The sequence below is a fragment of the Zingiber officinale genome, chromosome 1A (genome assembly GCF_018446385.1).
Source record: "Zingiber officinale cultivar Zhangliang chromosome 1A, Zo_v1.1, whole genome shotgun sequence".
Classification (NCBI taxonomy): domain Eukaryota; kingdom Viridiplantae; phylum Streptophyta; class Magnoliopsida; order Zingiberales; family Zingiberaceae; genus Zingiber; species Zingiber officinale.
In genome coordinates this window covers 100,991,585-101,007,868 of record NC_055987.1, presented here as the reverse complement: position 1 = coordinate 101,007,868, position 16,284 = coordinate 100,991,585, and positions in this window count along the sequence as shown.

The following is a 16,284-nucleotide window of genomic DNA, read 5'->3' as shown; positions in this document are numbered from 1 at the left end:
CTACCAAGTTCAAAGCACCTTGAAAATGGATCGCATAGGCCAGCTGTTAACAAAACAAATTTTATGCTAGTTAGGTATAATGGAAAACATTAAAATACCAGAACATTAAAGAAAAAGTTATGTAGGAAGAGGCGGTATTCTTCGAGAATGAACAAAAGAAGCACAGAAGAGTAATTGACGGTGCATGAACAGAAAATCCTAACTATATCTTTAACTAACAACAGGGTGTATCCCTAATGACTCTAATTAGGTAAATGAATAGGATGTTGCTGAAAAGCTTGATAACTGGTTCAATAAGAGCTCATTAGGTTCATTCGATATTAAAAATATATTGATACGGTGCATGATCGTGATGTCAAGGTAGCTGACGTGGTCGAGAGTCAAGCCCAGGAGATGGTCAGAAGTCCAGCACCCGTGAGGGTCAGAAGTTAAGTTTGCGTGGCAGTGATCATGGTTTCAGCTTACGTGGAAGTCAAAGGTCAAGATTACAAGTTGGACAAGATCCAGCTTCTGTGGCAATCAAGGGTCGGGCCCACAGGGCAAGGGCGCGGAAGGAAAGGCTTCTAGCGCAAAGCAGACCAACTACCAAATGCACGGGTCGGGATGTGCCGACCAAGAATATCGGTCTGGATTTATAGCCTTGCGGCACAGGATATTGGGACGAAAGCGTAACGTACAGGTTGGGAAGTGCTAGCCAAGGATGCAAGTCAAGACTGAGTCTTGCGGCACAGGTCACGGGATAAAAGCGTACAGGTTGGGATGCTCCAACCAAGGTTGCAAGTCAGGACTTATAACCTTGCGACCCAAGATATCGGGACGAAAGCGTAACGTACAGGTCGGGAAGTGCTAGCCTAGGATGCAAGTCAGGACTTAGTCTTGCGGCACAGGTCACGGGATAAAAGCGTACAGGTCGGGATGTGCCAGCCAAGGATGCAGGTCAGGACTTATAGTCTTGCGGCCCAGGATATCGGGACGAAAGCATAACGTATAGGTCGGGAAGTGCTATCCAAGGATGCAAGTCAGGACTTAGTCTTGCGGCACAGGTCACGAGATAAAAGCGTACAGGTCGGGATGTGCCAGTCAAGGATGCAGGTCAGGACTTATAGCCTTGCGGCACAGGATATCGGGACGAAAGCATAACTTATAGGTCGGGAAGTGCTAGCCAAGGATACAAGTCCGGATTTACAGTCTTGCGTGACAGGTCACAGGATAAAAGTGAACAGGTCGGGAGTTGTAAAGCAGCAAGGGTAGATCAGGAAAGATAGGTCGACACCTACAGGATGAATGGCAGATGCAAGGACCCACTCCCTGGTTAACAGGTCGGGGAAATCACACACGACAAGCATGCGAAGGTCGGGAAGCGTGAAGCAGTAAATGCAGAGTGCTACAGGTCTGGGCCCACGGGCCGGGGTCAGCAAACATGAAGAGCCAGTACAGAGATGAGGAAATAAGGAGGCCGGACACTACACGACAAACAAGCCAGGGAATCGTAACAACTTGTCAGGGTATAATCACTGATTGTCAGAGAATATGCCAATGGTCCGGCGTGTGTCACCCACTGATTCCTTGTAACCACCCACCCTTCTTACTCCTACTCTCTAAGGGCGAATGCCACCTAACTACAACTCTCTATCTTGTGTCACTGACGCTATTATTAGAGTCAGTTAGATTTATCACGGTTCAGAGGAATTCCTACCAAAAAATTTCGGCAGAATCTCCCCTGTACCGGTGACCAAATCCATAATACACAAGATATATATACGCAGCCACAGGCGGCTGGAACTCATTTTTCACAACCACGCAGTTATAAAACAACAGTAAAGACAACCAACTATTTCACTCCACAGATAATTAAAGTGACTAAATGCATATGCGGAAATAAACTCAACTACAATCTCACAAACTTCGTAATAGTGTTAAAGGAAAGAACTAAAACATAAACTCTAATCAAATAGGTCCTGCAAGTTTGATAATACTCTCTGGATCTCTCCATAGTCGCATTCATCACACACCTTCATCACCACCACCATCCTGTCGTCTCCCTTCATATCTTAGCTTTTCCTTTATCTGCGGTAGGAGGAAAAAGAAAAGATCTATAAGCGAAAACGCTTAGTAAGTACTAATCTATCTCACAAAACTCAAAATGCATAAATGTAATGCAATAATACTGAAACTGAAATGCTAAAGCCAATCTGCATGTGCTCATGGTATACAGAAAATGAAACTGAATACTAAACATGCTCACTATCTAACAGGATAATAAGAAATGAACACTGTAAGCTTAGAATTAAAGAAACTAACTTTTTATTTATTCTAAGCATAAAACTTATTATATTTTCTTATATCCTTGTAATAGAAATTAATCTTTTAATTTCTATCTTTTACTTTCTTCTTCTTTCTTTCTTTCTTTTGGTTTTCTTTTCTTTGGGCCCAGGCTTAGTACCATCTCATGCGCGTTCCCTAATAGGTTGGGGTTGCGAGCCACCAATCCTAAAAGAGCAGACCTCGGTCTACCAGGGCCAAGACCTCGGAAATGGTCACCTGGATTTGTTTAACGACAAGCTCTTGGATGTCGGGTACTAGCCTCTTGCTTAACTTACTTGTTATCTTTCTTATTATTTTATCTTCCTTATTATCTTTTATTAAAGATTGTGGGAGTCCTTTAAATATACTTAACAAGTATGGGTGTATAATCAACTAACCATGCTATATAACAGAATAAAACAAGTAACTTAAAGCTTACTGATCATGCTATAAGCTAAACTAAAGAAAGCAATTTAAAGCCTTTGAATCATACGGTGAAAACATGGCAAAGGATGCTATTTTAGTGCTTCTAAACATGTTGTAAAATCAAGTATGGAATGATTCTAATCATGCTATAAATAAAGCAAAAGGAAGCTAACTTTGGGCTTTCTAAGTATGCTGTAATAAAAGCAATATATGTAACTCTACACTTTCTATCATGCTGTAGAAACAGAGCATGGAATGCTACTTTAAGGGCTTCTAAACCTGCTATTAAAACATGACAAAGAATACTACTTTAAGGCCTTTAAACATGCTATACAAAATAAGGTAACATGCTACTTTAAACTTCTTAAACATGCTATAAACGAAGCGTAAAGGAAACTAATTTCTTGGCCTTCTAAGTATGTTGTAAAGACAAGTATAGGATGCTACTTAGAAATTCTCATCATGCTATAATGGAAGCAAAGGAATGCGACTCAGGTTTTATAAGCATGCTGTCCAAAATATTTACTTATCAAACTTAAGTATGTACAACATGACCCTAAAGCAAAGAGGTTCATGAACAACATACGCTCAAGAATAAAATGCATACAATTCTAATTAGCACTAAACCATTCTACTTGCTCAATTAGCCTAGATGATACTTGGAGTTCCCTATGCAGGTCACGGCATAAACCCAAACTTCATGTGCAGGTCACGGCAGGTATCAAGGCTTCCTGTGCAGGTCTCGGCAGCACTCGGATGGCACCAAAAATCCACCCACTTCAACCCCGCAAGCTCAAATCATGCTATACTTAGGCTTAAAACCGAAATCTACAAACCCTAATGTTAAAGGATGTTGTTCGGCTATGAACAGGGCATGGAAAGGAAACAAAACCGAGCTTACAATTCTACACGGCAAGCAAAAATCCGAAAGCAACCATACCAAACGAAGCAACTCCTACCACAGGTGAGAGTAGTACTTACTTGCTCTCTTGGACTTACAATCGGAGAAGAGGTCTCTAGGGTTTCGGCTAGCTTCAAGTCTCGGCGTTCCTTTATGTCCGCGTGCTCCCTTCGACGAGAGAAGCTCGGGTCCAAGAGGAGCTCACGGCAGTGTCCTTGTCCGACCGCCGGAGGCGAAGCCCGAGCGACGGCTACGATTTCGCCCGAGAGGAAGTCGGCGCCGCGAGAGAGGAAGGGATCGCGGGTTTAGGTTACGGGAATACTCCCCTTCTCCCCTTAACTTATCCCTTTTATAACCTAGGTTTAACTTTGCCCTTTACTATGACTCATATATATCCGCTTCATACTTATTAACAAACCACGCGTAGCCCAGTTGGTTGGCTGCGTCCGATTAGGTCGGGTTCGGCCGGAGGTCTGGGGTTCGAGTCTCACCTTCAACGATTTTTGTCACAACTTCTTTTCTTTTTGTAACCCTACCAAACGACCTCCAAAAATTACGTAAAAATACTCTAAAAATTCCTAAAAATCTCTAGAATATTTTAAAAGTATTTCCAAATATTTTTTGGACTTTTAGAACTTAAAATATGGAAAATTGGGTCGTTACAATCCCCCATACCTTATAAAAAGTTCGTCCTCGAACTTAGAATAGCTCTGGATACTTCTGTCTCATACTGTCCTCCCGCTCCCAAGTGACTTCCTCGTGCTTCTGGTTCTGCCAGATGACCTTCACTAGTGGTACTTCTTTATTTCTTAGTCTTTTAGCTGCTCTATCCACTATCCGTGTAGGTCTGCTCTCATAGCTAAGATCCTCTTGGATCTGCACTGACTTAGGCTGAATCACTTGGCTCGGGTCGTGAAGACACTTCTTTAGCATAGAGACATGAAATACATTGTGTATTGCTGACATGTCTTGCGGTAAGTCCAGCCTATAAGCTACTTTCCCAATCCTCTCTATGATCAGATAGGGTCCTACGTAGCGAGGACTTAATTTGCCCTTCTTGCCAAATCTCATCACTCCCTTCATAGGAGCGACCTTGAGGAAAACCGAATCTCCCACTTGAAATTCCAATGGCCTACGGCGCGTGTCAGCATAACTCTTCTGTCTGCTCTGGGCAGTCTCAATTCTCTGTCTGATTTTCTGGATTGCTTGAGTAGTCTCGTCTATCACCTCTGTCTGAATGCCCAGCTCTGCTTCCATCTCTTTTCTCTCTCCTGCTTCTTGCCAGCATATGGGTGATCTGCATTTCCTGCCATAAAGTGCTTCATAAGGTGCCATCTTGATGGTGGCCTGATAGCTATTGTTGTAAGCGAATTCAGCTAAGCACAAATACTTGCACCAACTTCCTTTGAAATCTAGCGCACAAGCTCTGAGCATGTCTTCTAAAATCTGATTCACTCGCTCTGTCTGTCCATCAGTCTGTGGATGGAAAGCTGTGCTGAACTTGAGTTTGGTGACTAGTGCATTCTGAACGCACTCCCAAAAGTGTGAGGTGAAGCGCCTATCTCTATCAGAAACGATAGATTTAGGAACTCCATGAAGTCTGACTACCTCTTTAACATATAGCTGGGCCAACTGCTCTATGGAGTGGGACACCTTGATGGCTAGGAAGTGAGCAGACTTGGTCAATCGGTCTACTATTACCCATATCGCATCATATCCATTGGTGGTTCTTGGAAGACCTGTTATGAAGTCCATGGAAATGTCTTCCCATTTCCATTCTGGTATTGGAAGAGGTGAAGAACTCCTCCTGGTCTCTGGTGTTCTGCTTTGACTCTCTGGTACTGACATACTTAGCTACATCTCTTTTGAGTCCTGACCACCAAAATCTCTGTCTCACATCTTGGTACATCTTGGAAGAACCAGGATGCATGGAATATGGTGTACTGTGAGCTTCCTCTAGGATCTTCTTCCTCAGTTCCTCATCATTGGGCACGCAAATGTGACTCCCCTGATAAAGAATTCCGCTATCTGTCACTCTAAACTCTGAGTTGTCTTCTTTCTGTATCCCCTGCTTGATCTTCTGGATGTCCGGATCTTCGCTTTGCTTTCTCTGTATCTCCACAAGCAATGTAGACTCTAAGGTCAATGCAGAGAGCTGTCCTTCGATAATTTCAAGTCCAAAATCGACAACTCCGTGGCAGGGCTAGTGATGACAAGGACATCAGGGATGCACTAGATTTTCTACTGAGTGCATCCGCCACTTTGTTAGCTTTGCACGGGTGGTAGAGAATTTCACAATCGTAATCTTTCCAGCCACCTCTGTTGTCTCATGTTTAAGTCCTTCTGAGTGAAGAAGTACTTGAGACTCTGATGATCTGTGAAAATTCTACACTGGACTCCATACAAATAATGTCGCCAGAGTTTAAGTGCAAAAACCACAGCTGCCAGCTCAAGATCATGAGTAGGGTAGTTCTTCTCATAATCTTTGAGTTGTCTGGAAGCATAAGCTATGACTTTTCCTTCTTGCATGAGTACAACTCCTAAGCCCATCTTGGAAGCATCACTATAGATGTCGAAACTCTTGTCGCTCTGTGAAACAGTCAGAATGGGAGCACTGATCAATCTCTTCTTTAGCTCTTGGAAGCTCTGCTCACATTTATCTGACCATTCGAATCTCTTGTTCTTTCTGGTGAGGGCTGTTAGTGGAGAAGCTATCCTGGAAAAAATCCTCCACGAACTTCCTGTAGTACCCTGCTAAACCAAGGAAGCTTCTGATCTCTCTGACGTTCTTGGGTCTACTCCAGTTGTTGACCGCTTCCACCTTGGCTGGATCCACTTGAATACCTTCTTTAGAAATAATGTGACCTTAAAACGCCACCTGATTTAACCAGAACTCGCACTTTGAGAATTTAGCATAAAGCTGCTTTTGCTGCAGAGTCTGCAGTACCATCCTCAAGTGCGTGTCATGCTCCTCTAGGGTCCTTGAATAGACCAGAATGTCGTTGATGAATACGATGACAAATTTGTCAAGATATTCTCTGAACACTCTGTTCATTAAGTCCATGAAGACCGCAGGTGTATTAGTCAATCCAAAAGGCATGACCACAAACTCGTAGTGTCCATATCTGGTCCTGAACGCCGTTCTGGGTATATCTCTTTCTTTCACCTTCAGCTGATGGTACCCAGAGCGCAGGTCTATCTTTGAGAACACTGTTGCTCCTCTTAACTGATCAAATAAGTCATCGATCCTGGGAAGGGGGTACTTGTTCTTGATTGTCGCTTGACTCAAGGCTCTGTAGTCTATGCACATCCGCATTGATCCATCTTTCTTCTTGACAAACAACACAGGAGCTCCCCAAGGTGAGTGACTGGGGTGAATGAAGCCTTTGTCCAGTAACTCCTGTAGTTGCTCTTGTAACTCTTTCAACTCTGCTGGAGACATGCGATACGGAGCTTTTGAAATTGGACCAGTTCCAGGAACCAATTCAATCTCAAATTCCACCTCTCTGTTGGGAGGTAGTCCAGGTAACTCTTCTGGAAATACTTCTGGATACTCGCGTACTACCCGAACCTCCTCCTGCTTGGGTCCCTTCTGCTCTGCTGCCTTTACTATGTATGCAAGAAAACCTGCACACCCTTTAGCTAACATCTAGTGTGCTGCTAGAGATGAGAGGAGCTTCTGGGTCTTCTTCCTTGGCACTCCTGTGAACTCAAAAGTTGGCTCACCTTCTGGACTAAAAATTACTTTCTTTCTGCGGCAGTCCACTGAGGCGCTGTACTTGCTAAGGAAATCCATACCAAAAATGATATCGAAATCCTGCATGGCGAGAACTATCAGATTTACATATAATTCCCTGTCTGCAATTCTAACCAGTACAGCTCGGAGCCACTGATTGGATTCCATGACTTCCCCAGAAGGTAGGGTCGTCAGGAACTTGGAGTTCGTACTCTCTGTAGGCACCTGTAAACTACTGGCAAAAGGTATCGATACAAAAGAATGGGTCGCCCCAGTGTCAAATAGTACAGTAGCTATGTGCTGGAAAATAACTACTTGACCTGTTACGACCGTGGAGGCACTAGCAGCTTCTTCTTTGGTGAGGGAGAATACTCTAGCGCCATCAAAGGCTGGAACTGGTGGAGCTTCTAACCTTCCTCGACTAATATAGGGTCCCTCCAATGCTGCTTCCATATGGTGCAACTGTGCAGGCTAGCCTCCATATTGCAATGGCTGTGGCTGAGGTACTTTGAATTTGTTAGGACACTCTTTAGCCATGTGTCCCTCCTGACCACAGGAGTAACATCCAGTTTTACCCAAAAGGCAGGCTCCTGGGTGTGTTCTCCCACATTTGGGACAGGGAGGGAACTTGGTCTGCTTGTTTGCTGGTCCTCCCTTCTGGCCACCTCCTGTGTTCCACTGCTTCCTTTTACCTTTGCCTTTCCAGTTCTGCTTACTTGACTGTGACTTCTGGCTTCCTACTGTTTTGTCCTCTGTCTTCACTGGCTGATGTTGTGCTCGCTGTGCTTTGATGTTGTTCATGTAATGTTCAGCAATTAATGCTCTACTGATCAATTCTTCGCCAGTCTGAGGCCGATGAGCTCCACTGCTCACATTCAGTGCTATCTGTGGTCTCAGCATTCTGAGCATCAGCCTGCTCCTTCTCTGTACTCACTAGCTCTGGACAGAGACGAGCTAGCCTGTTGAACTTCTTGGCTGCTTCTTCCACCGACAAGTCACCTTGTTTGAACTCTATAAACTCCTCGTAGTGCTTGTTGGTAATCTGCAGGTGGAAGAACTCTTCATAGAACTCTAATTGAAATCTCATCTGATCAGCCGCTCTCTTGGTCTTTATCCTCTCCCACCACATGCGAGCATCTCCAGACAGACAGAAGAGGCGCACTTGACCTTCTCGACTTCGGCAGCCAAGAAGCTCCATAGTGCTCTCTAGTGTTTTAAACCAAGCTCAGGCATCCTGTGGCTCATCGTGCCGAGAAGCTCTGGTTTCACCAATAAGATAAGGTCTCGTCTTTGTGGCGGTTCCACGAGTAGTCGGTGGAGTCTCGATTACCACGGGGTCTCGCAGGATGGAGGAGGGGAGGCTGGGTTTGCCATCGAGTTGGCAATCACTTGTTGCTCTGCTACTTGCCTCTGGAGCTGAGCAACCACTTCAGAAAGGTTGGGCTCAGTTGTTCTAGGCACTTCGTTCCCTTGAGCTGGTTCCTCAGTGTGAGTAGCACGGGGACGTCCTCTTCTTGCCATCTATTTATTAAAGGTAAAGGCTTGATATCTTACTTTAACCCTTCTAATCATACTTAAATATGAATAAAGAAAAGGGAAACTAAATCTTCTATCTTACTTAAGCACTAAAAAAACAATTACTTTATACTGCAGTTAATAATAAGGAAAGCAGAAATAATAAAGGAATTTAAATACTTTCTTACTTGGAGACGGCAAGGATGATGTTGATGTGTGTGTGATGCTGGAGAATGGAACACTGCTCTGATACCAACTGTAACCACCCACCCTTCTTACTCCTACTCTCTAAGGGCGAATGTCACCTAACTACAAGTCTCTATCTAGTGTCACTGACGCTATTATTAGAGTCAGTTAGATTTATCACGGTTCAGAGGAATTCCTACCAAAAAATTTCGACAGAATCTCCCCTGTACCGGTGACCAAATCCATAATACACAAGATATATATACACAGCCACAGGCGGCTGGAACTCATTTTTCACAACCACGCAATTATAAAACAACAGTAAAGACAACCAACTATTTCACTCCACAGATAATTAAAGTGACTAAATGCATATGAGGAAATAAACTCAACTACAATCTCACAAACTTCGTAATAGTGTTAAAGGAAAGAACTAAAACATAAACTCTAATCAAATAGATCCTGCAAGTTTGATAATACTCTCTGGATCTCTCCATAGTCGCAGTCATCACACACCTTCATCACCACCACCATCCTGTCGTCTCCCTTCATATCTTAGCTTTTCCTTTATCTGCGGTAGGAGGAAAAAGAAAAGATCTATAAGCGAAAACGCTTAGTAAGTACTAATCTATCTCACAAAACTCGAAATGCATAAATGTAATGTAATAATACTGAAACTGAAATGCTAAAGCCAATCTGCATGTGCTCATGGTATACAGAAAATGAAACTGAATACTAAACATGCTCACTATCTAACAGGATAATAAGAAATGAACACTGTAAGCTTAGAATTAAAGAAACTAACTTTTTATTTATTCTAAGCATAAAACTTATTATATTTTCTTATATCCTTGTAATAGAAATTAATCTTTTAATTTCTATCTTTTACTTTCTTCTTTCTTTCTTTCTTTCTTTCTTTTGGTTTTCTTTTCTTTTGGCCCAGGCTTAGTACCATCTCATACGCGTTCCCTAATAGGTTGGGGTTACGAGCCACCAATCCTAAAAGAGCAGACCTCGGTCTACCAGGGCCAAGACCTCGGAAATGATCACCTGGATTTGTTTAACGACAAGCTCTTGGATGTCGGGTACTAGCCTCTTGCTTGACTTACTTGTTATCTTTCTTATTCTTTTATCTTCCTTATTATCTTTTATTAAAGATTGTGGGAGTCCTTTAAATATACTTAACAAGTATGAGTGTATAATCAACTAACCATGCTATATAACAGAATAAAACAAGTAACTTAAAGCTTACTGATCATGCTATAAGCTAAACTAAAGAAAGCAATTTAAAGCCTTTGAATCATACGGTGAAAACATGGCAAAGGATGCTATTTTAGTGCTTCTAAACATGCTGTAAAATCAAGTATGGAATGATTCCAATCATGCTATAAATAAAGCAAACAGGAAGCTAACTTTGGGCTTTCTAAGTATGCTGCAATAAAAGCAATATATGTAACTCTACACTTTCTATCATGCTGTAGAAATAGAGCATGGAATGCTACTTTAAGGGCTTCTAAACCTGCTATTAAAACATGACAAAGAATACTACTTTAAGGCCTTTAAACATGCTATACAAAATAAGGTAACATGCTACTTTAAACTTCTTAAACATGCTATAAACGAAGCGTAAAGGAAACTAATTTCTTGGCCTTCTAAGTATGCTGTAAAGACAAGTATAGGATGCTACTTAGAAATTCTCATCATGCTATAATGGAAGCAAAGGAATGCGACTCAGGTTTTATAAGCATGCTGTCCAAAATATTTACTTATCAAACTTAAGTATGTACAACATGACCCTAAAGCAAAGAGGTTCATGAACAACATACGCTCAAGAATAAAATGCATACAATTCTAATTAGCACTAAACCATTCTACTTGCTCAATTAGCCTAGATGATACTTGGAGTTCCCTATGCAGGTCACGGCATAAACCCAAACTTCATGTGCAGGTCACGGCAGGTATCAAGGCTTCCTGTGCAGGTCTCGGCAGCACTCGGATGGCACCAAAAATCCACCCACTTCAACCCCGCAAGCTCAAATCATGCTATACTTAGGCTTAAAACCGAAATCTACAAACCCTAATGTTAAAGGATGTTGTTCGGCTATGAACAGGGCATGGAAAGGAAACAAAACCGAGCTTACAATTCTACACGGCAAGCAAAAATCCGAAAGCAACCATACCAAACGAAGCAACTCCTACCACAGGTGAGAGTAGTACTTACTTGCTCTCTTGGACTTACAATCGGAGAAGAGGTCTCTAGGGTTTCGGCTAGCTTCAAGTCTCGGCGTTCCTTTATGTCCGCGTGCTCCCTTCGACGAGAGAAGCTCGGGTCCAAGAGGAGCTCACGGCAGTGTCCTTGTCCGACCGCCGGAGGCGAAGCCCGAGCGGCGGCTGCGATTTCGCCCGAGAGGAAGTCGGCGCCGCGAGAGAGGAAGGGATCGCGGGTTTAGGTTACGAGAATACTCCCCTTCTCCCCTTAACTTATCCCTTTTATAACCTAGGTTTAACTTTGCCCTTTACTATGACTCATATATATCCGCTTCATACTTATTAACAAACCACGCATAGCCCAGTTGGTTGGCTACGTCCGATTAGGTCGGGTTCGGCCGGAGGTCTGGGGTTCGAGTCTCACCTTCAACGATTTTTGTCACAACTTCTTTTCTTTTTGTAACCCTACCAAACGACCTCCAAAAATTACGTAAAAATACTCTAAAAATTCCTAAAAATCTCTAGAATATTTTAAAAGTATTTTCAAATATTTTTTTTGGACTTTTAGAACTTAAAATAGGGAAAATTGGGTCGTTACATTCCTTCCTAAACCTATAGGAGGATGCCACGTGTCATTCACCGCCAGACAAAGCCTGACATCCGACATTCCCTGACACCCGTCAGACTCCAGAAGCACTCATTGCAGTATAAAAAGGGATACTTTATCCCTTACGTAAGTACACAAAAACGCTCATGCTCACTCGTCTTTTCATTCTACTTTTTGTCCTTTTCTCTATTTTCTGGGGGAAATGTACCTGACTTGAGCGTCAGAGGGTCTGACCCGAGGACTTTTTCCCTGGTTCTTGGTCCCTAACATGAGGTGGCTTGACGGAGTGTGCACAGGGACTTTGCGTCATCATCCTCATCATCCGCCCGTGCAAGCCCCTTCGGCTGGTGCCAGATCGATCGGGCTTCGTAACGACTTTCCGTTATCCCCTAGTACAGCACGACCCGCCTTCATCCGACTCAGCTTCCGGACGGGATCAAATTTGGCACCGTCTGTGGGAAACACAACTACTTGTTCCAGAACGTGACGATGGAGGACTCGGGACGAATCAACATGACCATGATTGCGGGAGAATACGAGCTCTTCAAGGAGGCCAAGAAGCGAGCGGCCCGGAAAAACAGCAAACGACTGCCTCCCGACCAAAAAAGCTACCGGAGGTTTCTAAAGAGCCTGCTCACGCCTCTGATTGAGGCTCCAAGAGAAAACCTCTGGAATTTCCTCCTTCCTTCTATAGAGAGTCGGACTAGGGTTACTACCCGCCAGATCCTGGATGTTATAGTCGCAAGGAGCAGCCACAAGTTTCAGTGGCTGAAAGTTCTTTGCCCAAAGATTCTAAGAGAGGGAAGTCTATCATTCTGCGTGAAGAGCGCCAGTTAGAACCGGAAGAGAAGGTGTCGTTCTCTTCCAAAATCTTGGAGAAAAGGCTACCCAAAGGATACCGACCCCCTGCTATTGTGGAATATGATGCCAGTAAAGATCCTGAAGACCATCTCCGTAAATTCAGGAACGCAACTCTGTTACACCAGTACAACGACGCCGTTAAATGTCACGTGTTCCTGAACACTCTATCGGGCTCTGCCCAAAAATGGTTTGATGGACTGTCACACGGGTCCATCACTTGTTTCTCTGACTTCAAGATTGCATTCTTGCGCCATTTCGCCAACAGCAGGAAATATCAAAAAATCGATCACTTCTTGTTTGCCCTCAAGCAGGGGTCTGCCGAGCTGTTGAGAAACTACATTAAGCGTTTTAATCAAGTGTCCCAGGACGTTCCCTCAGCCACATCTGAAATACTCATAAGCGTCTTCTCCCACGGGCTGACCGAGGGAGAGTTCTTTAGGGAGCTCATCAGAAATCCTGTAAAGAATTTCGATGAAATGCTGGAGAAGACAGCTAGCTATATCAACGTGGAGTAAGCGCAGGCGACGCGAAGAAAGATAGACAAGCATCCTCCCGTAAATAAGACAGAGAGAAGAGCACCCCAACCTCCTGCTCAACCTCTCCCACGCGCCCGAGACGCCCGACCAATTTTCCATCCCAGTCAGGATGTTAGGTCGGGCCCACGCATAGCTGCAGTTCATGCTCCCCGACTTGGACCTTGGGGATCACGTTGCTACACATATCATCGCTCCCACTCTCACACCACCAGTGATTGCTACCAATTTGCGCGAGATTCTCGTCATACTGCTGAGCTAGGCCTGCCACCTCCAGAGCTGGCGCCTCAGGTACAAAGAATGATGGAAGAAAGACGCAACCCGGTGGGACCGGCAGAACAGGCTGACCAACCTCAGGCCGATCAGGAAGGACCCAACCTGCAGCAACATGGACGCACTAGGGAGCATGGAGAAGCCCACAAAGTAGAGAATCGGGGCAACATGGCCATCCGGGACATAGGCATGATCTCCGGAGGGCCTACCGATGGAGATTCAGGCCCGATACGTAAGTCTCATGAACGACGATTGGAAATTCATGCTGTCAGGTGCAGCAAGGAGCAAACTACCGGCCCGATCATCAGCTTTGGGCCACAAGACCTGGACGGTCTGGAGTTACCCCATGACGACGCCCTTATCATTAAAGCTGTTATCGCCAACAAACGTGTGGCCCGAGTCTTTGTCGATACTGGAAGCTCGGTCAACGTATTTTTCAGATCTGCCTTTGAAGAGATGGAGATCGATGCTAGTGAGCTGCAGCCAGTGGTCACCTCTCTATATGGCTTCACTGGTAATGAAGTGAAGCCCATGGGCTAGATCAAGCTGGCCATATCCCTGGGGAATGAACCACTGGTAAGGACCAGGAGAAGCACTTTTATCGTGGTGGACTCACCCTCTTCTTATAATGTTATTCTCGATCGACCAGCCCTGCATGAATTTCGGGCTGTCGTCTCCACCTTTCACCAGAAGATCAAGTTTCCAGTAGGGGAGCAGGTCGGTGAAGTCCGAGGGGAGCAAAGGGTTTCTCGACGATGTTACATTGACATGGTCAAGGTAGAAGCTCGCAAGGCTCAAAGGATGCAAGATGGGGTTGTTCATGCCATTCAAGAGGAACCCACGCCAATAGCAGAAGAGCATATCCCCTGCGAAGAGGTCCAGTTATATTCTGAGCGCCCTGAGACTCTTACTCGCATAGCTGGGGACCTGCCACACGATCTGAAAGAAGAGGTGATTCAGTGCTTGATCCGCAATAGGGATGTTTTTACCTGGTCCACTGAAGAATTACCAGGCATCAAACCTGAGGTAGCGGAGCATAAACTACATCTCTTGCCTGATGCTCAGCCCGTCAAGCAAAAGAAGAGAAACTTCTCGGCTGACCAAAATAAAATCATCCGAGCTGAAGTGGATCAGCTCAGAAAAGAGGGGCACGTTAGGGAAGTGCAATTCCCGTCCTAGCTTTCTAACGTGATTTGAGTAGCAAAATCCAACAATAAGTGGAGAGTTTGTTAGAGTGTATACTAAAAGCCTAGCTTTTGGTATAAACATTTATCTAGAAATAAGAATCACATTGGTCAAATGTCTACATTTATGATAAATGTAGTTGTTCAATTAATTTATATTGTAGATAACATGGTGTGTGGTGTCACACACAGAAGATCATGTTATCGGTTTACTTATAAATTATAAACAGTAGCTCACGACTAAAATGGAAAGGAACAAACCATTGGAAGGTCGTAGTGTAATTATGTATTAGTTTATCTTAACTATATAATTACACTAGTACACTTAGAGTGTATTGAGTAGGACCATTAGAGGTCGTTTCTTTTATACTGACTTTATAAAGAAACAAAGACCTCAGTTATTATGGAAGTGTGTGCTCTTAATCCTAATATAATAACAAGCACATATATTTGATATTTATTTCTTTAATTTATCAATGGGTGAGATTTAGTTCGATGAATCAATAAGCCCGATAAGTTGGGAAATGATATCACTTATAGTGTGTGTTGTTGATTATAGAAGGAAACTGTGTCCTAGTGATCTAGGTTGAGAATGTCCCCAAGAGGAGCTCATAAAGATTGTCATGTTAAACCCTGCAGGTGGACTTAGTCCGACATGACGATGAAGTTGAGTGGTACTACTCTTGGAGCTAGATATTAATTAAGTGAGTTGTCAGTAACTTATTTAATTAGTGGACATTTGTTATCTTAAACACAGGAGACTAACACACTCATAATAAGAAGGAGCCCAAAATGTAATTTGGGATTGGTGCGTAGTTCAATAATAGTTCTTTAGTGGAATGAATTATTATTGATGAAATTAAGTTGTGTGTTCAGGAACATGGGATGCTTAATTTCATCGGAGACCAAAACCAATTCCTCCTCTCGGTCCCTATCGTAGCCTCTAGTATATAGAGATTTATACCCACCGCATACCCACCTTCTCCAATGGGGCCGGCCGAGCTAGCTTGGAACCCAAGCTAGGGCCAAGACCAAGTGGATGAGTCATGTAGGTGGCCAAAGCTTGGGTCCCAAGCTTAGGTGGCCCACTAGAATATTTAAAAGGATTTTATTAAAATTATTTCTTATGTGGATATCATGACTTTAAAGAGAGTTTAAAATTAAAATTTCCTTTTATAGCTTTCTACAAAGATTAAGAGAAGAGATTAATCTCTTTCCTTATTTGTAGTTTAAAAGGATGGTTTTAATTTTGGTAAAACTTTCCTTATTTGTAAATCATCTACATGTTTAAAAGAGAGTTTAAAATTTGAAATCTTTCCTTATTTGTTGATTAAAGGAGGATTTTAAATTTTCAGAAAACTTTCCTTTTTAACCATGTTCATGATTTAAAAGAAAGTTTAAAAATTAATAATTCTCTTTTATTAGTTTCTACAAAAGATTGAGAAAAGATTTGATATCTTTCCTTATTTGTAGATTAAAAGAAATTTTAATTTTTAGAGATAACTTTCTTTTTATCCACATGTTTAAAAGAAAGATTTTAATTTATTAAA